The 24956-nt window shown below is 41.0% G+C and overlaps 1 protein-coding gene across 5 annotated transcripts in view; it reads right to left on the bottom strand.

Moving 5' to 3' along the window:
* The window catches only part of LOC140715673 (progesterone-induced-blocking factor 1-like), a 282888-nt gene that overhangs the window by 2333 nt on the left and 255599 nt on the right, over positions 1 to 24956 (bottom strand). The gene's annotated exons all lie outside the window — the stretch shown is intronic.

Consider the following 24956-nt stretch of genomic DNA (forward strand, 5'->3'; position numbering starts at 1 on the left):
CCTTCTGTTAATTAATTTTTTATAAGTTTCTACAATGCAACAAAAAGAAAACAATAAAGAGGTTTATATAGTGCAAAGCAAATGTATCAAATGTACAGTTCATAACAATTAAAAAGCACCTATAGTAAAATCGTATAAAGTTAGTTACCACCCACCCTCCCACTACCCAACTCCAAGCCAACCTTACGATATATAAAAAAGTTAATCAGAACTTTTATCACCACAGAACTTTATTAAAAGCATATTCAAGGAGATGAAGGATATGAAATGTGTTTTAAAATCAAACATATAATATTTCTCCCAGGATATCAGGGCCAAGAGGAAAAATGGATCAGCCATGATGAAATGGCGGAGTAGACTCATTGGGCCAAACGAGTCCTGCTCCTATATCTTTTATCTTATATAAGAAAATAGCTACAGGGAAGCTGAAAAAACTACTGGTCTTATTGTACTTTAATCACCCAAAAAAATTCTGAGACCTTACTGTAGAATCCATTCATTTTATTAAACATCTGGGTTGAACACTTCCATTAATTTTTTTGGAGGATTTAATCATTAGAATCACTACGGTGTTCTGAGAAGTTCTGAACTATAATTAATTTTAATTGAAGTAGAAGTTTGGCGATGGGGAGTGGTTGCCATTTCATTCATTCTGTGTTAGTGCACAACAGAAGAAACCACAGCTGCAGTATATGCATGCTCTGTCCTAGCACTGGAACCTTTCACTATGATCAGCAGACCAAACAAACTCAAGCAACATCAGTGGAGAGAGAAGAAACAAACCAGCATATCCTGTTTTTCTTACCGCTAATGCTACTTGAACTGCTGAACACTTTCAGTATTTTATCTTTTGATCCCACGTGGGTAGGTATGTTAGAAACACAAAAAAAACCTATAGCACAATACAGGCCCTTCAGCCCACAAAGCTGTGCTGAACATGTCCTTACTTTAGAAATTAACTATGGTTACCCATAGCCCTTCATTTTTCTAAGCTCCATGTACCTATCCAGGTGTCTCCTAAAGACCCTATCTTATCCGCCTCCACCACCGTTGCCGGCAGCCCATTCCATGCACTAAATGTTGCCAACTATTTTTATAAATGAGGGAGACCTGAGCTATTAGCAAGTTCCTTGATAGCTGTATCACACCAAGGCCAGCCTGGTCTTTTCACAGAACAATCCCTACTGCATTTAAAATGAGTTGGCATCTTAAATGAACAGGTTAGAGGCTCCAAAGCGTTTGGAATTTGGAGCAAAAACAAACTGTTGGTGGAACTCCATGGGTCAAGCAGTCTGTCTGGAGGGGGCGAGGGATTGCCATGTTTGGGTCAAAACTCTGCCACAGGATTGAGAGAGGAGAGGAGAGATAGCCGGTACAAAAGGAGTGTGGGAAGGAGTGAGTCTGGTAGGTAATACTTATGGCACTCTGAAGGTAAAAGGACTTTTTTTTTGCATATTGATGATGTAAAGAAATTGCCTGCCTTTTTAAGAGATAAACATTTAATGAATATACTGTTGGTGGCTGGTAAAAAGACTCTTACTAGGAAATGGTTATCACAGGAGAGCCCAACTTTAAATACATGGATTGAAATTACAATGGACATTTACAAAATGGAGAAGATAACAGCATCTGTTAATCATAAGCTGGAACAATTTGATTCATACTGGGAAAAATGGTTTAACTACATAATGCCTCATAGGCCTGATTTTATTCTCACAAATCAATTAATCTGTTGTAAAAAAAAAGATCACTCCCTACTTGTACATAGTTCTTTCCTTTTGCTTGTTTTTTTTCTTTCCAGTCTTTTCTATAAGTGTATACCCCAGATAAATACTTCGTGGAGATTTTGTGATATATATAATTATATGATATATATGTACAATGTCTGAAATACATCCTATGGAAATGTTTGTTTGATGAACTTCAATAAAAAAATAAATTACAAAAAAAGTTTCTCAATTCCATATTTCTTGTAAATACAAAATGATTTTTATAGATCATAACTTTTTTTGCAAACTGGCTTACTGAGGCAATTGCAAAGGTTTACTATAGGCATGAGTTGTCGAGAGGTGGGAAGGAGTGCCTTCCCTGGGGAAAGGCTAGGAGTGAGCCAGCCATTCGAAATTTTCATTCCTTTACTGACCTGCACAATGAGAACTTTACAGAGTTCACCTGTTTGGTAGGATTTTATACCTCTCAGTTAATGGAAATTAAGGGAACTACAGGTGCAGGAAACCTGAAATAGTGAAATAAAATGCTGGAAATTCACAAACAAAAGAAAATCTGCAGATTCTGGAAATCCAAGAAACATACACAAAATGCTGGAGGAATTCAACAGGTGAGGCAGTATCTATGGAAAAATAAAATGCAATAGATGCGTCGGGTTGAAACTTCTGCATACTCTTTTCCACAGATGCTGCCTGGCTTGCTGAGTTTCCTCCAGCATTTTGTGTGTGATGCTGGAAATTCAAACTGGCTCAGGCAGAATCTGTGGAAAGTAAGCCGAGTCAAACTTTCAGGTGGAAGGACATTTGCCAAGAGGCCTTTGGATGTTAACCTTTTCCCATCACATCTAATGTAACCCTTCCATCTCAGTAAAATATCTTCAGTGACATTCTGAACAGTCTCTGATCTTAAACAAAGCTTTTCTTTCCTCATGTGCTGTATAACCTTCTGAAAGCCTTTAGCAAATTTAGCCTTTTTTTCTATAATACTCAATGTCTTCATCTAATCTTCTCTAATCTTCTTCAGCTTTTGGACCCCTCTGAAATGTGTGGACATTCAATTCTAGACATGATTAGTGGCAACATCTTTACTTGGTATGATGAGCCTAGCCACAGGTCTACATATCCGTAGCTCTCCTTCCTCCACCTAACTCTTTAATCACCCACTCAAATTCCAGTTTGATAATACTTCTGTAAAGAACTTTACGATATTTTGTTCATGATGTTACGTCAGTGGAGTTATCATTACTGTTGTTAACTTCACAACCCTATGTTGGTTATAATCACATTCCATTATGACATGACTGGACCTGTGTGCAAAATATGAGCTCAACTTCTGCTGAACTCAAACCCTATATGCTGATAGAAAGCCAGAAACAAGTTCCTCGGATAGCTGGACGAAGTGCCACCTTCTGTTGCAACTAAATGCCACCAATCCCAAGACAACAGTTATACACCAGGATTGTAATGATAAGAATAGCTATGAGAATTTGGGTGCTGGGAGAAATATGGGTTTTCTAATTCATTCAAGACATCAAAAGAGGAAAAGAGAAGGAGAGGGCGAGAGGAGTTGAAGAGAAAGTGTGAAAAAAAGGGGACACAGGAAAGGAGGTTGAGAGAGCAGGAGAGAGAGGAGACAATACCCTTTAATTTGAATGCTTAACGTTTTCACTTCAACAGATCCTGAGCAAGTTACTAAAATTATGTCAAAAACACCAGACAATTGATGAGACTCCAATGGCTAACATAGATGGTGCATGCAGAGATATACGATACAGTCTTTGCTCTGCTGAGCATTGCCACGAGGTCGGAGGTACTGGGGCATGACCTTCCAAGTAGAAGGTTGTACCCAGAATTACAATGAAAGCAACAGACAAGCACTGAGAAAGAAGTCCAGCAACTTCAGGATCAGTGGAATATGGGCCTTAACAAGTTGAGACTCCAAAAGCGGTGGGGGGGGGGGGGGGGATGTGAGCAGTGTAAGAATGATTAAGGGTTGATGAGTTTAAATTCAGAATCAGTACCAATCATGTTTTTTTTGATCACTTAACATTTTTTGGTTTTGCAGCAGCAATACAGTGTAAAACATAAGCATTACTATAAATTACAATAAGAATATATAAGAATAGTGCAATAAGACATCAAAATTTGAGGTAACATTCATGGGTTCATGAACCATTTTGAAATCTGATATGGAGGGAAAAAAGCTGTCACTAAAATGTTGAGTGTGGTTCTTCAGGCTCCGTACTTCCTCCCTGATGGTAGTGATGAAAAGTGGGCATATCCCGGATGATGAGAATCCTTCATGAAGGACGCTGCCTTCTTAAGGCATCGCCTTTTGAAGATGTCCACAATAGTGGGGAAGTTGGTGCCCATAATGGAGCTGGCTGAGTCTACAACCTGCTGCAGCTTTTTCCAATCCTGCAGACTAGTGCCTCCAGATGAGGTGCTGCTGAAACCAGTCAGAATGTTAGGACATTTGTAGAAATCTGAGAGAGTCTTTGGTGACATACCAAATCTCCTCAAGCTCCTAATAAAATATTGGCCCTGGCATGCCTACTTCATAATAGTTGGGCAACATCAGTTAGATACACCAACTAACATCCTGATTACAAAATTCATCAAGTGTACATCACATGAGCTAGGCTGAATCCAACCGCAGAATACTGGTGGAGGCAGCTGTTCCACCATAGGTGGCTATGGTTCAGCAAATATTCTTTTAAGCAAATACTTTAATAACAAGAAAATATTGCTTCCCACTTTTGTCAATCCCTTGTGGAAAGACGAAGCCAAGAATGTAATGCTCTAAATACTTTCATTGAATCGATGATATGCATCTTCAAAACGTTAACAAAAGATTCTCCAACAAAATATACAAACTGCACTTTTATTCTTTGCCTTGTTGCATAACTGTTGAAAATATCAATTAGGCTAAGGTACATGCACAAATGAGGACATGTTGTGGGATTCTATGCTTTTTCGGGTTTCAACATTCTTGTGAATACCAATGGATCAAATGTCAAGGATCTGGATTTTTTTTCCTGAAACAAAATCTGGTGTCCAATGTTCCCCCGGTGTTACTTGTTTCAGCTGTAATATGGGGTAGTGCCAGGCAAGCTCTTCAGAGGAAACTTGAAACTGTCATTATCCCTCACAAAATGAGTCATGTATGTCCACAGTGATTAGGACAGTGCACAACCATACTAAACTGCAGTAAGCAAAAAAAACCCAGGCTCGAGAACTCTGTAACAGAAACAGAAAATGATGGAAACACTCAACAGGACTTTTAAGCATGATCTATCTCAGTTGTTAGAGATTCTCTCATAAACATTCTTTTTAAGGGAACTGATTTCCTCAGTCTGCTTCCTCTGGTGACACCCATTGTGGATGCATCTGGGGACAAAGAAACAGAGCTGAAAAATTAATACCCTCATTTGGATTGCTTTCTTTTTTCCATGTCCTACTGCAAAGCACAGATGGCGGGGTGGAGATACTTATAAGTGATAGGTACCGTCTGACATGAAATAACTAACAAGTCAGATGGCATCTGTGGAAAGATAATCAAAGGTAATATTTCAGGTTGTCTCAGATGCAACTTTTGAGAAGATATGTTAACTTTGCTTCTCTACAGATGCTGCCTGACCTGCTGACTATTTTCAGCATTTCCTGTTTCAATTTCAGATTTCTGACATCTGCTGCGTTTTTGTTTCCATTTACTGAAATATTACATGGCACCAACAATGTGTGGATACGTGAAAAACCAGAATGAGCAAACACTTCTATTCACAGACAAAGCCTTCCCCACCATTGAGTACATTTACATGGAGCACTGCTACAAGAAAGCAAAATCCATAATCAAAGATCCCCCACCATCCAGGCTGTGACCTTTTCTCACTACTATTAGGCAGGAGGTTCAGAAGCCTTTGGTCCCACTCCAGCGGGTACTGGAACAGTCATTACCCTAAAACCATCAGATTCCTGAACCAGTGTGGATAGCTTCAATCGTGACTACTCTGAAATGATTCTATGACCTGTAGTCTCACTTTCAAGGATCCTTTACAACTCATGCTCTCAGTATTATTTTTTATTTGCATAGTTTGCATTCATTTGCACATTAGTTGTTAGACAGTCTTTGTTTATATAAAAGATATTTTTTGTATATGCTATTCTATTTCTCCTGTAAAATTCCTGCCAGAAAATGAAACTCAAGGTAACATTTACTTTGAACTTTGAATGTTGACTTTGTTAACAAGGATGCTGAAAGGGGAATCTATGACAAAGGAGATACTTCACACTATGCCATATCTAAACGCTCTCCAGCCTCAATAAAACCGGTCCCAAGTGGCAACTGCACAAACAGTTCAAGTTGTCAGGTACACATAGTGAAAGTTAATCTAAACTACTGCACTTCAATACTGCCAGAACCTTAAGCCAAAGAATAGTTACATCACAAAGGGAATGCAAATACGGGGTGAACCTTGTGAATTGCTCAGTGGCGGGATGGAATGGATGCAGTATAACAATGGGATCTTTATCATCAAGGGTTAGGGAAGTGTCTGCCCTGTATAAAACTTTGATACATACACATATAAATAATACCACTCATGTAATACCGTTTAAGTATCATGCTTAGTGTTGGATCATCTTCGAAATAACTTACAATTGCAAAGAACTTACAGTTTTATTGGCACAACTGGGGTGTGCTGATATTTCTATGAACGGCAGTAGGATGCTTATTGCAAATCTCAGCCATCATTTACAATGAGTTTCACACCATATAAGTCAGTGTTAATAAAGCTGATTCTGATTCTAATAAGATCAGGATCTAATTGTTACCTGACACTGGAGAGTAATGAGAGACACAGAGATGGCAGAGGAACTTAATGCATATTTTGCACCAGTCTTCACAGTGGAAGAGATCTGCAGTACACCGGACATTCAAGAGTGTCAGGGAAATGAAGTATGTGCAGTGAAAATTACCACTGAGAAGGTGCTCAGGAATTTTAATGGTCTGAGGGTGGATAAATCTCCTGGACTTGTTGGAATGCACCCTCAACTTCTGAAGGAAGTAGCTGGAGAGATTGCAGAGGGATTAACAATGATCTTTCAAGAACTGATAGTTTCTGGCATTGTACTGGATGACTGGAAAATTGCGAACGTTACACCTCTATTTAAGAAGGATGGAAGGCAGCAGAAAGGAAACCTGTTAGCTTGACATCAGTGGCTGGGAAGTTGTTGGAATTGATTGTTAGGGATGAGGTTATGGTGTACCTGGAGGCTCATGACAAGATAGGCCAAAGCCAGCATGAAAGGAAAATCCTACCTGACTACACTACTGCAATTTTTTGAGGAAATTACAAGCAGGGCAGACAAATGAGATGCAATAGATGTGGTGTACTTGGATCTTCAGAAGGCCTTTGACAAGGTGCCGCACATGAGGCTGCTTAGCAAGATAAGAATCCATGGAATTACAGGGAAGTTACTAGCATGGGTGAACCATTGGCCAATAGGCGGAAAATAGAGAGTAGGAATAAAGGGATCCTATTCTGGCTGGCTGCCGGCTACCAGTGGAGTTCCACAGGGATCGGTGTTGGAACCGCTGCTTTCTACGATGTATGGACTATGGGATTAATGGATTTGTGGCTAAATTTGCCAATGATACAAAGATAGGTGGAGGAGTGGACAGTGTTGAGGAAACAGAGAGCCTGCAGAGAAACTTAGATAGTTTAGGGGAATGGGCAGAGAAGTGGCAAATGAAATACAATGTTGGAACGTGTATGTCATGCACTTTAGTGGAAGAAATAAATGGACAAACTATTTTTTAGATGGGGAGAGAATTCAAAATGCAGAGATACAAAGGAACTTGGGAGTCCTTGTGCAGGATACCCTGAAGGTTAACCTGCAGGTTGAACCAGTGGTGAAGAAGGCGAATGCAATGTTGGCATTCATTTCTAGAGGTATAGAATATAAAAGCAAGGATTTGATGTTGAGGCTCTATAAGGCACTCATGAGACCACACTTGAAGTATTGTGTGCAGTTTTGGGCTCCTTATTTTAGAAAGGATATACTGACATTGGAGAGGGTTCAGAGAAGATTCCAGGAAAGAGAGGGTTAACATATGAGGAACATCTGGCAGCTCTTGGGCTGCATTCCCTGGAGTTCAGGAGACTGGGGGGGATCTCATAGAAACATTCCGAATGTTAAAAGGTCTGAACAGATTAGATATGGCAAAGTTATTTCCCATGATAGTGGAGTCTAGGACAAGAGGGCATGACTTCAGGATCGAAGGACATCCAATTAGAACAGAGATGCGGAGAAATTACTTTAGTCTGAGGGTGGTAAATCTGTGGAATTTGTTGCCATGAGCGGCTAGAAGCCAAGTCATTGGGTGCATTTAAGGCAGAGATAAGTAGGTTCTTGATTAGCCAGGGTATCAAGGAGTATGGGGTGAAAGCAGAGGTGTGGGGATGACTGGAAGAATTGGATCAGCCCATGATTGAATGGTGGAGCAGACTCAATGGGCCGAATGTCCTACTTCTGCTCCTATATCTTATGGTCTTAACTCTGCATACCCATCTGCCAGTGGCAATTTTTAATCCCCTAATCTACCATTGCCTTGAACATATTCAAGCACTCTGCTTTCAGCAGCCTTTGAAGAAAAGATTGCTCCAGAGTTTCTATCTGTCCCATTCTCAATCTACTGGTAAAAAGTCTCCAAAGTTCCGTTTTGGAATTGTTTTGCCAATTTTAACATGGGCAAAAATGCCATTAGTGGTACACTTCAAAAGTAGTTCACTGGCTTTACAGTATGTTGATGTATCCCAAAAGGGATGTGAAAGATGCTATAAAAATGAAAATATTTATTTTCTCCTACATTAAACTACCAAGCTATATCTAGCTTGTTTTGTAGACCAAATAAAATCAATCTACATTTTGAATGAAAACATTTCAGGCTGAATCCATGTCAGCTCTATCTTGAGTATTTAATTAAAGTTTTATTTCAAAGTTCAAAGTAAATTTATTATCAAAGCACATACATGTCACCATATACAACCCTGAGATTCATTTTCTTACGATCATACTCAATAAACCCATAACAAAATAATAACCATAATAGAATCAATGAAAGACTGTGCCAACTTGGGTGTTCAACCAGAGTGCAAAAGACAACAAACTGTGCAAATACAAAAAGAAATAAATAATTACAACTAAATAAGCAATAAATAGAGAACATGAGATGAAGAGTCCTTGAAAGTGAGTAGTCCAATTGGTTTGGGAACATTTCAATAATGGGGTAAGTGAAGTTGAGTGAAGTTATCCCCTTTGGTTCAAGAGCCTGATGGTTGAGGGGTAATAACTGTTCCTGAACCTAGTGGTGTGAGTCCTGAGGCTCTTGTAACTTCTTCCTGAAAGCTGTAATGAGAAGACAGCATGATCTGGGAGGTAGGGGTTGCTGATGATGGATGTGCTTTCCTGTGACAACACTTTGTGTGGATGTATCCAATGGTGGGGAGGGTTTTGCCCATGATGGACTGGGCCATATCCACTACATTTTATACGAATTCCATTCTTTAATTATTTTTAATTAAATTCAATTTAATTCTGAAGGGTCATTGACACCTCTCTTCTCTGACTGACTGATTATCTCCCATGTTGCTGCCACTATTGGCATCACTCCATATCACATAGCATGAACTTGTTCTTTTTTGTTAAAACATAACTTGTGCTTTATAATTGCATTCAAGCATTGGCAGACAAAGAAATATTAAATCTGAGGGCTCTCTAGTTCAAATTACACAGATGCAGTGCACCAAATTTGTATTCAACTAAGGCATGCGGTTACAGTTCACTTCAACATCTATGTATACCTTACACCGAGAACAAACAGTGCTCTGACACAAGGTTGGCACGTCAGCATTTAATATATTCCACTCCAGCATGCTTGAATATAATATATCAATGACAATCCAATCAGATTTATTTCAATTACGTTTAAATAGGGAATGATACAATTTGGCACAAAACACCCTCACTGCAAGTGATCAAACTGAAGCCTTTTTATAGGTGACTAATAACCAACTTACAGTGGTTGCTTTAATTGCTGTATTTTGACCATAACGTGCAGCATATTTTCCCTCACTCCCTTCCCCCTTCTTCCATTTCCCACTCTAGCTTCCCTTTTTACCTCTTCTCTTCTCCTCACCTGCCTATCATTTCCCTTCCCCCTTCCCTTTTTCCCATGGTTAACTCTCCTCATCCATCAGATCACTTCTTCGTCAGCCCTTTACCCTTTCTACCTTTCACCTCCCAGCTTCACACTTCAGAATCAGATTTAATATCACCGGTAAATGTCTTGAAATTTGTTAACTTTATAGTAGCAGTACAATGACTTCATGATAAATAACCATGTAGAACAAAAACTGAGCTACGTTAAGTATATATATGTCTGCTAAATGAATTACTGAGTGTGTGCCTTCAGGCTTCTGTACCTCCTTACCAATGAGGTACAGTCTGCAGAGTACATGTCTTGGGTGTTGGAGATCCTGAATGATGTAAGGCACCACCCCTTGAAGATGTCATGGATACTGAAGAGGCTGGTACCCATGATAGGGCTGACTAATTTTACAAGTTTCTGCAACTTACTTCAATCTTTTGCAGTAGTCCCCCCACACCCCCCCCCCCCCCACCAGAGAGTGATACAGCCGGTCAGAATGATCTCCACAGTACACTTCTAGAAGTTTGAGTGGTTTGGTTGACAAATGAAATTTCCTCAAACTCCTAATGAGATATACTGTAGCCACTGCCTTGTCTTCTTTATAGCTGCATCAGTATGTTGTATCCTGGTTGGGTCCTCAGAGATATTGACACCTAGGAACTTGAAATTGCTCACTCCCTCCCCTCTGGCCTCTCTAAAGACTGGTTTATGTTCTCTCATCTTACCCTTTCTGAAGTCCACTATCAGTTCTTTGGTCTTACTGACATTAAGTGCAAGTTTGTTGCTGTGATACCACTCAACACGCTGATATATCTCACTCCTCTATGTCCTCTCATCACCATCTGAAATCACCAGCAGTTGTATCGTCAGCAAATTTATAGATGGCATTTGAGCTGTGCCCAGCCACACAGTCATGGGTGTAGAGAGAGTAAAGCAGTGGGCTCGGCACACATCCCTGAGGTGCACCAGTGTCGATTGTCAGCAAGGTGGAGATGTCATTTCCAATCCACGCAGATTGTAGTCTTCCAGTTAGGAAGTCATGGATCCAGTTGCAGAGGGAGGTACGGAGGCCTAGGTTCTGTAGTTTTTCAATCAGGACTGTGGGAATCATGGTGTTAAATGCTGAGCTATAATCAATAAACAGCATCCTGACAGGTATTTGCACTGTCCGGGTGATCCAAGGTTGTGCGGAGAGCCACTGGCATCGTGTCTACTGTGACAATAGGCAAATTGCAGTGGGTCCAGGTCCTTCCTGAGACAGGTGATGATTCTAGCCTTGACCAACCTCCTGAAGCATTTCTTCACTGTAGATGTGTGAATGCTACTGGATGATGGTCATTGAGGCAGCTCACCCTGCTCTTCTTGTGCACTGGGATAATTGTTGCCCTTTGAAGCAGATGCAAACTTTTGACTATAGCATTGAGAGATTGAAAATGTCTTTGAATACCCCTACCAGTTGGTCGGCACAGGTTTTCAGAGCCTTACCAGGCACTCCATCAAGGCCTGTCGCCTTGCGAGGGTTCACCCTCCTGAAAGACAGCCTGACATCGGCCTCCGAGATTGAGATCACAGGACATCAGATGCTGTGGGGATCCTCATAGCTGTAGGTTTATTCTCCCTTTCAAAGCGAGCATAAAATATGTTCTCATCTGGGAGTAAAGCATTGCTGCCATTCATGCTTCACTTTGTAATGTCCTGCAAACCCTGCCAGGGTTGACATTCATCTGATGTCACTTCTAAACTCTCACTTCATTTCCCCTTCCCCACCCACCTGCCTTCCCCCCTCCTGGCTGCACCTATTACCTTCTAACTTACTCACTCTTCCCCCCCCCACCTTCTTATTCTGGCTTCTTCCCCCTTCTTTTCCAATCCTAATGAAGGGTCTTGGCCCAAAACATCGACCACTTATTCCTTTCCGTAGATTCTGCCTGACCTACTGAATTCCTCCGGTATTTTGTATGTGTTGCTCTGGATTTCCAGCATCTGCAGAATCTCTAGTGTTTGTGACTTGCAGTACATTTTGTTCAATTAAAATACTTCCATACAAATTATAATAATTTAGACCAAGTTTCAAAATACGACATCAGTATGTTTAAAGAATGGTCTCAAGTAATGTCTAAACCTATGTAAAGGTCACACACACACACACACACACACACACACACACACACACACACACACACACACACACACACACACACACACACACACACACACACACACACACACACACACACACACACACACACACACACACACACAGCTGGAGGAACTCAGCAGGTCAGGCAGCACCTATTGAAATGAATAAACAGTCGACCTTTTGGGCTGACACACTTCTTCAGGACTGGAAAGGAAGGGGGAAGATGCAAGAATAAAAAGGTGAGGGGAGGGGAATGAGGATAGCTAGAAGGTGATAGGTGAAGCCAGGTGGATAGGAAAATAAAAGAGCTGGAGAGAAAAGTAATCTGATAGGAGAGGAGAGTGGATCATAGGAGAAGAGGAAGGAGGAGGGAACCCAGAGAGAGAGGTGATAGGCCGAGGAGAAGAAGTTAAAAAGCCAAAGTGGGGAATAGAAGAAGAGGGGAGGGAAAGCAATTTTTTTTTTAACCAGACGGAGAAATCAATATTCATCCCATCATGGAGGTTACCCAGATGGAGTAAAAGGTGTTACTCCTCCACCCTGAAGGAGGCCTCATTATGGCATAAGAGGAGGCCATGGATGACATGTCGGAACCGAATGAGAAATGAAATTAAAATACTTAGCCACCGAGACGTTCCACTTTTGGTGGATGTAACTATTTAAAGGTGATTATTCACCCCCCCCCCCACAAAACAAATAAAAGCAGTCTACATTTAATTATTCTCCCAATCACAGCTGGAGTAAAATGTGAGCTGAGTGAAGCAGTGTGATCTATGAGACATTCCTGTCATTTCCACTGACCATGCTGCAATAGTAATTCCTGTTGATAGCCAATAATTCTATCTATTACAAAGCTATTAGTTGTTTACTGTTCCCCAGGAGAGGAGAATTACTGTATTATACTGCACATAATGGTAAAAATTGAATCAACATTTGACAGACTTTAGTGCCTGGAACTTTGTTACTTAGTACAAGAAACAACGTCAACTCACCAATGTTGTTCCAAACAGACAACAGTCTCTAACTGTTATACTTATATGACATGTTCACAACAGGCTAATTCCTGGAAGCAGAATTAAGAGTCACTCGATATCCAGCATGCAAATCTCCACAAAGTCTTCCTAAGATGCCAAAAATTATTGCAAGAACAATCTGTTGAATGTAGAAGTTCTGTTCACTGATTTATTGGAAGGACCGATGGCAGGGGAGCTGTGTGGCCTCAGTTGTAGCAAGGACTAGGCATCATACCATGGGCTCACCTGTTGCAGCCACTTAGGAGAGGAGGCATCAGAGAGGCTGTGGCATGGCGTCCATGCTGGATTGGGAGCAGGCCACGCCAGTGTTCACGTGGTAGAAGACAAGGTGGATTGTGTGCGTGTATGCATTTGTTCATCTAGAGACTGCTGAGGGCTCGTTCTTGCTGAGAATTATCCATGCTCCATGAATCTGCAGGATATATCTCTCAGGGACTTGGTCTATATTACATATTTTTTGTGTGGCTGTATGTTCACTGCTATCTGGTATGTGCAATATATGCTTTGTGCTGTGTATGACTGTTGGAACTGTGTTTTGCACCTTGTTCCTACAGTAATGCTCTTTCATTTGGCTATATTCATGGGTATTCATACATAGTTGAATGACAATTAAACTAGAACTTGAAATTAGTGGGCACAAAGTCCAATTTTTTCAGAACATGCAATTGAATCTACATGATCACAGACTAAATACTAGTTATTTCAACATAATTGTAGTAACTTAAAATATGTTGATCTAGACTTTTACATCAGCAGGAGTTGACCAGGAGTCTTCAGGAGTCTTGAGATGCTATTCTACAAGATCTTCTATCTAAATGCCTTTTTCTTGGCCTATTCCCATGTTGCTTGGCTTCTGTAGTTACCAGGCATCCAATAAAGTCTATACTTTTGCAGCCTGCTGAGTTTCAACCCTAAATTACTGGTTTATTTAGAGATAGAGCGTGGAACAGGCCCCTCTGGCCTAACGAGCCACACAGCTCAGCAACACAATTATTTAACCCCAGCCCAATCACAGGTGTCAAAATGGCTGTTGTGATGAGTCTGGTGTGGTAGTGCAGTGGGTAGTGCTTGTCACTTTCAGCTTCCACCGTTGGCTAGCTGTCGCGAGAAGGAGAGCTGAATGTGTAATTCCCTCCCTGCTCGTACATATTAGTGCCTCCTCGCTGGCGACACATAGAAACTAAACACCTCTCAGACTCAGGGTTTACTACAGAGGACAGGGAGGAGGTCTGGGTCCTGCACACACGTAGCATGCAGGCCCACCGGTGTGTGGACATGTCCTGGTGCTTGTGAACCAGATCCCCACAGGCCTCACCACCTTGTGGACAGTCTTGGGAGAGATCAAAAGCTACAGGAGTAAGTTCAGACAGCAAATCCAGAGTGAAACCCTAAGGTGGCAGGAGGTCAGTGAACATTCTTATGGCAGCTCCTACAGCCAAGCCAGTACCAAATGTATTGCTTCATAAGCTTTCCTTTGGACTACACTGGTGAGGCCGAGAGGGGGATCTTGTTGACTGAGCATCCGAAGATCCTCATACCTCCACCCAGGCTTGTGATGATATCATCATCACCCATTGTCCTTCGAGACAGATGGATTTCAACCAATCACAGGACAATATACAATGACAAATTAACATACTAACCAGTCCGACTTTGGTACGTGGGGGGAAACTGAGGCACCCAGGGAAACTCACACGTTCACAGGAAGGACGTACAAACTACTTACAGATGACATCACAATTTTTTTAAAACTTTTTTTTATTGTTTTCAAATAGTTACAGAATAAATGTGTATGAAAAAAATGTGTTACCCAGCCCCCCTCCCCTTAACCCCTCCCCCCTAACATCCCTATTAAAAAAATAAGAAAGAAAGAAAAAAAAGGAATGCCTGGATATTGGAAGATCCCCAAATGCTCCATGGAGTTCGTAATAACTTTAGTATATATATTTATTTCTTTCCCCAAGTAACCAATTATTTCATCTTCAGAGCACCTATATATTTAATCCTGTCTTTTGTAAATAAGGGCGCCAAATTTTCAAAAATGTTTCATATTTATCTCTTAAATTATAAGTAATTTTTTCAAGTGGAATACAGCCATAAATTTCGTTCTTCCAACGATCTATACTTAGATATGTATCCGATTTCCAAGTAACTGCAATAGTTTTTTTGGCTACTTCCAATGCAATTTTTATAAATTCTTTCTGATGATGACATCACAATTGAGCTCCGAACTCCAATGCCCTGAGCTGTAATGGCATCACGCTAACCACTGCGCTAGCTATCCCTTTATTCTGAGAGTTTGGATCCTAGTTTCCTCCTCCACGCATCTACCCTGAGATTTGAACACTACAGTGAGGTCACCTCTCACTCTTCGAAATTGTAAAAGGCCTAGTTGTTCAATACAGTAGATTTCAGTTAACTGGGACACATCGGGACCAGTACATTTTGGTCCAATTATATAGCTGCCCCAATTAGCTGAAGTTTCATGAAAATAATTAAAAAGGTGAAAAAGACAAGCTACTATGTAACTGAATAGCAAATTATGTACTTAAATGAAATACAGGATAAATCAGAACATGACTAATGCTGCTACAGTACTATAGTACTGTGTATTAGTTATCAACTGAGGGATTCATCCAGTGTACATGGTGTGTCCAGAGAGGGGGAGCACCTCTGGTGAGGGGCTTGTTGTGTCCATTCTAGGGCAACTCATACACCTTCAGCTCCCAATGGACACTCAGCTCGTAGCTGTGTATGTTGTTTATATGTGGTACCAGCCACACCCTGGTACACCACTTTGACAGGTGGGCCTCGTACCCCAGTGAAATAGGGTATATCCTTGCATGTGAAGTCAGCTCTGGTGGCAGATCAGGCAGATGAGAAAACCAGTGAGATACAACGGCCAAGGCGGCAGTTCTGCAATGCTTCATGGAGAACGAAGGGCACGACAAGGCACAGGAGAAGCAGTCACGGTTATCCAGTGTAACCGAGGAAGACTCCTGTTTGTGCCAACTACTTGTACCATTGGATCCTGATTTCCAAGGTTGAGGGAGTGGAACTGTCCCAAGTGCAATGACGTTTCCACTCTCCTGCACAGGTCTCAGCTCATTGATGGAGATGACAGACAACCAACACTGTGTTCTTTTGTAAAAACACAAAATGCCGGCAGAACTCAGCAGGCCAGACAGCATCTACGGGAGGAGGTAGTGACGACGTTTCAGGCCGAAACCCTTCATCAGGAGTTCTTTTGATGGACTGGAAACATACAAAATTAGTGGCTGACATCTAGGGCAGATAATAGATTGCCATCACACAATGATTTCCATCGTGTTTTCTAACTCCAGAAACACAGGAGTGAGGTACTTGTCTATTTTGGGTTTTTAAAAAAAAAAATGAGGCACTCATGTATGACATGGTGGCATAATGATGTACGCCATTCACATACTTCTTACATAATGAATCATGTAAGAAAATGAAGAATGCTTAATCATACAAAAGATTTACAATATTACTCAAATATTGAAATATTAAATACATATCACTGCTTCCTGCTTAGCTATAAACTCAACTCAATATAGAATGCATCTCAACTCAGATATGTACCATATTGCTCTCTTGTCATATATACACAGCATACAACTACTATATAGACATCCACAGCATAGTAAATTTTAAGTTGTCCTATTCAGGCCGAAAGATTTAATCACTGTAAAGGATTTCTTACTCTTGGGGGATAATCCTTCCTGACAGGGGGGCGGGGGGAGTCATTCTGCTTGGCAGGAGAGACTTGTGGCTGTGAAACAACCTCAGATTCTGGGGCCTCCTCTGTGGTGGTTGTAGGAGGTGACTCTGGGACTACACAAAGTGGTTCTGACAGCTCTGGACAGCTTTCTTCTCTAATAATTGAGTCTACTCTCCTCAACATCAGATGCAATCTCTACCGTGTAAGAGAGTGGGCCAGTTTTGTCCTTAATCCTTCCAACTACTAACCTTTGATCATCTCATTCATGCCAGGACTGCTTGTCCAGGATTGAAGCATTGATCCGCCTTGTTTGACGAGCCCTTAATTTGTCTCAACTGTTTGTCCTGCTCACTCCTTCTCAGATTGGGTTTGAGGAGATACAAGTGTGAACGCAAGGGACGACCCAACAACAACATAGGTTATGGAGTGTGCTGTACGGTGATATGCAAGGACTAAATTGGAGAGATCCTGATTCTGTGTCAGTACAACGTGTTCTGCTGATGTTGCTCACAGTGTGTTCTTTAGGTTCTGGACTATCCTTTTCACCAAGCCATTTGTAGCTGGTTATTATGGTGCAGATGTAATATGTCTTATTCCATTCATTTTCAGGAATGACTGTAACTTTTCCACCACGAACTGTTCTCCATTGTCAGTGACTAAGTGTCCTGGAACACCAGTCCTTGAGAAGAGGCTTCTCAACACAGCAACAGTGTGCCAGGCTGTAGTGGAGGCTATCGGGAACACTTCAGACCACTTTGAAGATTCATCCACTCCTACCAAGAAATGTGTGCCCATAAATGCTCTGGCAAAGTACATATGAATCCTCTGCCAGGGCAATGTATGTCATTCACAGGAATGGTGCTGTTCTTGGCATCTTCTGGGTGTGTTGGCATCCGAAACACTGCATGGTGAGCTGCTCAACCTGCTGATCTATCCCAGACCACCAGACAAAGCTTTCATTTTGACCACACATAGATGACTGGCATGTAAGCTCCTCAAACAGTTTAGCTCTCAGTTTAACTCTCAGTCCCCACATAAGGTAACCCCAGTCAAGGGTAACTTCATTCTGGTGCTGTTAAGCATGGGGAACTGGAATTTCTGATGCACATTCCAGCCATTTTGGGTTACCATGTAAACCTGCGACAATGTGTGGTTTTTTCCCCCTGGTTTCCCTTTGGATCATCTCTGCCATAATAGGGAGACTTTCAATTTGCATTAGGGAGAACACTTGAAGAGGAGTGTTTCCTTTTGTAAATTTTTTTAGAATTTCCTTTTCTAGGGGCAAACTAATTAGTTGCCCTCTTGAATTTAATTTTGTAATTGTGTCTGCCAAGAAACAAAGACCATCTCTGCATTTGTGCTGCTGCTGCTGGTGGAACACCCTTCCGTGGATTGAAAATGGACACTAGTAGTTGATGATCAGTAATGAGGGTAAACTCTCCCCTACGGGTACTGTTTGAAACATTTTACACCTTAAAAGAGACTCAAGGCCTCTCCGTCAATCTGTGCGTTAGTTTTCTCTGCAGCGGTAAGGGAACGTGGTGCAAGGGCATTCACTTCCGTCACTCATAACATGTGACATCACAGGCAAGCTTCACTTTGTGATGTGGATCATGAAGTGTGAGTATAGCATCTGACATCACCGTTCCTTTGAAATCCACCCCAATGTGTTTTGTCCATTGCCATTTCTTCCTAATCTATAGTAATAAGTTGAAGGGGTGGAGCACGGTAGCCAGGTTTGGCAGGAACCTGTTTTAGTAATTGATAAATCTTAAAAAGGGCCACAACTGTGACATGTCCTTTAGCCTTGGGGCATCCAACACTGCTTGAATTTTTTCAGCACATTTGTGTAATTCTTGCATGTCAATGGTGTGACCACAGTAAATGATGTTTGATTTTCAAAATTCACACTTGTCGCATTGTGCACCGAGCGCATAATCTTCTATTCCTTTTAACACTGGCTTGACATTTTGGAGATGTTCCTTGTCATCTTCATTGGTAACAATGATATCTTCCAGGTAACACGGAGTGCCTTGTCAGTCTTGCAGCATTTGGTCCATAGCTTTCTGCCAGAATGCAGGTGCAGATACTACTCCAAAAATAGGCCCATTGTAGTAATAAAGCCATTTGTGAGTATTTATAGTGAGAAACACTTTGGACTTTTCCTTCCATCTCGATCTGCAGGTAGGGTTCAGCTAAGTATACTTTCTAAAGTGTTTCCCTCCAGAAAGGTTTGCAAACATATCCTCTAACCTGGGCAAAGAATAATGATCAACTTTAGTACTGAGTTGACGGTGACCTTAAAATCACTACAGACCCTGATAGATCCATCCTTCTTGGCTACTGGGACCACTGGTGTTGTCGATGGACTCCATCCAACATTGGAAAGAATTGCTTCAGCCTCCATTTGATCTAGTTCACTGGATACTTTATCATGGATGGTACAAGGAACTGGACAAGCTTTGTAAAAGTTGGGTGTGGCATTTTCATTTAACATTATATGACCCTTGATATGACTGAGTTTTCCAATACCAATCTTGAACACTGCTGGCATCATCCACTATTTTCTTAAGTCACTTTCAGTTGACTCTACTGCGGGGATGTAGCATGCAAATGGTGGTTGGATCTCCAGTCAAGTTGTAGTTGTCTCAGTCAAGCATGGCCCCACAAAGCTGGCCCTCCTATTTTCACCACTTAAAAGCCCAATGTGACTTGTTGGTTGCTGTATTTCACTGTTACAAATGTCATTCCCACAGGAGGTATCTTTTCTCTAATGTAAGTTCTTAGTTGGATTTCTGCAAGCCTCAGTTCAGTATCTTTGAAATGTCATACAACGCATTTTGTGGAATGACTAAAACAGTCGAGACAGTGTCCAATTCCATTTTGACTACTTTGCCAATAACTTTGGTGTAAACCATATTGCCGGTCTCTTGATAATATTCACATTGTAAATCTCAAAGATAGCCAGTTCTCATCATTATAAGATTTTTCATCAGCAGCATGCAGATTATAACTATTTCATAGCTTAATAGCTGCAACTTGACTTTTTACTTTTTTCTCTTCCCATGCAGTCAATTTATAACCCTAACCCTAATGCCTGACATACTCTTTGTATGTGTCCTACTTTGTTGCATTTCTGCAAATTTTGTCTTTAAATCTGCATTGGTCTAGTATATGTGAGCCCCTGCCACAATGTTAACACAATTTATTTGGCCAAGCAAGTTTCTGTTTAGACACTATAGTTTTATTCAAATAAAAAACAAAATGCTGGCAGAACTCAGCAGGCCAGACTCGATGGGAGGAGGTATTGACGACGTTTCAGGCTGAAACCCTTCATCAGGAGTGAAGTAACATGGGATGGTCGAGGGGGGATAAGAAGTGGGGGGCTAGGGATAATGTAGAGAGCTGGGAAGTGATAGGCTGGAGGGAAATGGGCTAGGGGAAGGTGGAGAATTATGGGAAATAAAAGAGAAAGAAAGGTAGGGCTGGGGGGAGAGATTATAGTGAGGGGGGAAAAGAGAGAGAAAGAGAACCAGACTAAAATAATAGATAGGGATAGGGGTAAGGGTGGGGGGCAGGGGTATCAATGGAGGTCAGTGAGTTGTTTTATCTGGCTTTCATTCCTGACTGCATCTCAGTTGTGTTTCTGGTTGCTGTTTCCATTAATACAGTGATTTCACTGCTCTTTTAATGTGAATGTGCTTCAGCTATGTTCTGTTTTGAATTTTTTTGTAAGATTCCACAAACTAAACAATCTGTCAGTTCATCATTAAGCCCATCACTGAACTGACAAGCTTACAAAAATACACCCTGCACTCACTGTTTATGAACCCATTTCTTGTTAATTTCATCCATTTTTTGCCTCTTTTTTTTTAAACATGGCTGTCCCTCTCTCCTTTTGAAGAAAATTGAGATACGCTTCAACAGATAAGTAGTCATCTTGGGTTCATTGTAAAATTTCCTCTTCACTACCTTATGTTTTGTAACTCCAGAAACTAAGTGAAAGAAAAACACAGGAGTTGGACACTTGTCTACATTTTTCCTTTTTAAAAAAAAGTGAAGCTCTCACATATGATGTGGTGGCATGATGACATATCCCATTCACATACTTCTTTCATGTAGCCCATAATAAATTATGTAAAAAAAACAAAGAATGCTTAATCAAACAATATATTTACACAGTTACTCAAATATAACTGAAATATTAAACATACTATGCTTTTGACGATCGCATCCTCCAAATCTTCATTTTCATTGTAACATTCAAGTTGATTATCAACACCTTCACATTCTTCATAGTTCTTGTTGAAGTAGTGAAATTGTTTCATTTTCACTCCCAGCCATTTCTGGCATCTCCAAGCCTGAATGCTTGAAACCACAGTGAGCAGAATAATTCTAAATGGTCTTACTAATCATTTCTCAGCAACTATCAGTGACAAATATCACAGTTTTTTGAATTCACACATGCAAATGATGCTATTTAAAAACCATTCTCTCTAAGCATGGTGTAGTGTCTAACTGCTACATAAGTTCATGCAGCTGACGCTAGTCAGAAACTGTTCAGCAATAGTTTCTTGTCCCAATTAAACATCATACTGTCCCAAGTAAACAAAGGGAAACCTAGCTATTTTCTCAATTAGTTTTTGTTCTTTAAGAGGTGTCCCAAATAATCAGATGTCCCTGATTAACCATTGGCCCAATTAACTGGAATCTGCTGGATTTCCTCAGGTGACAGACCTGCCAGTCTGGAATACACAGTCAATTCTATCCCAACTTCCTTCAGATACAAGGAACAACTGACCTGATTTTGCTTTTCGTTGCTTGTAGCCGCTAGTAGTTAACTTAGAGGGTCAGATAGCAAGCATTCAGATGCCCTTCCTCACCACAATGGCTACCAAAAGCTATGAAAGGCTTTTAAATAGTTCTAAAATCTTTTGAAATAAAAAAAATCTATTAATTAAAAGCTTTGCCAGTGGGTTGAAATAATTTCTAAATGGAAAACATCTGCTAAGTAATAGAGGCTTCCTCATTAAAAAGCCACAGTTAGATAGATTTTTGCATAGCAGGGGAATTAAGGGTTATGGGACAAAGGCAGGTAGGTAGAGGTAAATTTATGACCAGATTAGTCATGATCTTGTTGAATGGCGGAGCAGGCTCAAGGGGCCAGATAGCCTACCCCTTCTCCTATTTCTTATATTCTAATGTAAAATAAAACAGTTTATTTAATTAAATATGACCAAAAGTAATTAAAGGCACTGTACAAACCTCCACTTAACCTTCCCTACATAATCCATAACCCTATTCAGCAGTCCTTAAGGTAGCCAACTATCCCTGGCTTAAAGATGAAGGAGAAGATGCACCACAAGTCAAATCTTGAGCGTTCATGATATATCAATATGTAGAGTGAGATGGTATAGCACTCCCACTTGGCTTAGGCTTTTTCATTTGATGGGGTGACTGGCTCTGTGCTTGTTGCGTTGTTCCATTTGCCTCTAATTGAAAGCCAGCATCTGTGAACAAGATGCAGCCTCTGATTTGACCACACTCTCGGTGGATATCTTCTCTATGCTTTGTGTATCTCATTTCACACAAGTCTCAATTGAAACTGTGAGTCAGCCTTTAAATCAAGAGAACCTGCAGAAAAGTTCTTGGGCTCCAGAGTCTCACTTAAAACCTTTCTTTCCAGGGAGGAGGCAAAGGCATTTTGTGATGTCTATTAAGAGTCAAGACTGAGAGACAAATGAAACTCCAAAAAATATACAGATGCTGGAAATCTGAAAGAAAAGCAAACATCATTGGAAATGTTCAGCATGTCAGGCCATATAGGAAAACTCTGATCTCAAACCTCTGCTGCCTTATGGCTATACCCACTCATGGGGAAGGCTTCAGGAGTAAACCCCGAAGGGAAAATACAAAGCTGGAGTCCCTAAGGCTGTCCTACAATGAGTTTAATGTTGACTGGTAACTCCTGCAATGCTGCTGGTACCAAACTGCCGTTCCTTTGGGTTCATCAGATGCATGGAGAGGGGGAGCTTGCTACGTCGGCAACAGCTTGCCCTCCATATTGTACAACACAGGCTTGTGTATCTAGACAGCTAGGACGCAATATTCATGGTCAACTCTGACCGACAGAGGCCTCTGACTCAGACTTGTGTCCTTAAGGGAATAGCTTCACCAGATATCCAGAGACCTTTAGCCAGCCAAGGGGAAAGATAACTACAAATGTAACACACCAATCATCCATTACGTAACCAAACCATCTCAGCAGAATGCCCAAAGCCACACGGGAATTACCTCACCACACACTTCTGATCACCAGCTTGAAATTGGCCCTGAAACACAGACTGCCAAGATCAGAAGATGGTGTATCTGTGGAATTGAAGACAAAGTTGTTGGGTGCATTTAAAGCAGAGGTTGCTAGGTTCCTGATTGGTAAGTGAGCTAAGGGCCGTGGGAGCAGGGAGATTGGGCTTTAAATGACCTTAGATGTGACTGAATGGTGGAGCTGACTAATGGGCCAACCAGCCTAATTCTGCATCTGTATCATACAGTCTTAAACCAATAAAGGACAGAGGAGCAGAGAGCAAGACATTGGCAAGATAGATGGTCAAGGTCTCTGTGTCCTGAGATGTCTACAGGGGGAAAAAAAATCATTATTAACTCTGAGTGACTGCCTTATTTGAGGATCAAATTCCACCTGCACACTACAAACAGCTGCAAATTGTTTCACATGAAATTAAGCTGACTTTGTTCCTGACAATTCAAATCCTACCCCCAGGTTTGTGGGTCAGCTCTATTATTCAACCCGTAATAATTTACAGACTTTTACATAACAATTCCTGTCCAAGTCAATGTGATAATTGCACAGATAAGACTAGACACAACTTTAAAAGACGCAGCTGTTACCTTGACAATTCCCTGTCAAGAAAATGCCTAAAAACTGAGACATAAGTCAGTGGCACGCACTGTCTAGACTGCTTGTAACTGTGTTCGCATGACAATGAATAACCAGATCACAGAAGAATTAAAAACATGCCATGCATTTCCAGTGATAGCAAGCTTCACCTAAGCTGTAGTGCTGATGAGACACACAAATATACCCGGAAAAAGTTTTTGCAATAGTTCCCTTAATTACAGACTGCTTATGCCTAGGCACAAAGCCAAAAATCGGTATTTATTCCCAAATCCTCATGTCTACACTCTTAATTTTGGTTTTGCAATTTTTGCTCAGGAGAACTCAGAAGGTATGGGTGTTCCAAATGATCTGCATTAACTGTTTATCCATGTTACAGAGAGTGGTGAACTCAGTGTAATGTGGAAGCAGATTTGCAGATTTGACGAATGGAGCAGAAGACACAGATTGCAAGTGAGCACATTAACTACACATTTATAAACAGTGAAACATTAAACCAGGCATCTAGCTGAACAAGTGCACATCTAGGCTGGCATAAGCTACACGTAACAACAGTACTAAAAAGTAACCCTTTTAATTCAATGGGAAAAGGTGGGGTGGGGGGGTAAATGTCTATGTCTGCAACATTCTTTTCCAATAGTCCTTCAGAGCTAGTTGCCACTTCAGCCTGAACTGGGCCCTTGGAGACAAAGGAAAGAGATCAAGTCTCTTGCATGAGCTATTCTTATACTGATGAGGTGCCTGGAACTGGAAACCAGTGTCATGGTGCTCAAGGCAACCAATGGAAGCTCTCACATCCTCTAAAACAGGCCAATCAATGAACGACATGGCAGGTGCAGCTTTCGACTGGCAAATAAGTGAACCTTTCTCATTACACTCAGTCAGTTCCACAGGTACAGATCTCCCATCGAGGGACAATGTTTCAGGAAGGCAGTATCCATCCACAGGGACCCCCACAATCAGGGCCATGTCCTCTTCTTAATGCAGCCATCTGGCAGAAGGTACCGGAACCTGAACCCCCCAACGTTCAACAGCAGTTTCTTCCCTTTCTGCCATCAGGTTCTTGAACCAACCTGGTAAACCTTAACACTATCTGAGACTACTTTTGTAAATCTCTTTCGCAATTTGGCACTAGTGACATTATATTTATTTTTTAATTTTTTTATATACAATTAATGTATAAGTTAT

This window comes from Hemitrygon akajei, chromosome 2 (genome assembly GCF_048418815.1).
Source record: "Hemitrygon akajei chromosome 2, sHemAka1.3, whole genome shotgun sequence".
NCBI lineage: Eukaryota > Metazoa > Chordata > Chondrichthyes > Myliobatiformes > Dasyatidae > Hemitrygon > Hemitrygon akajei.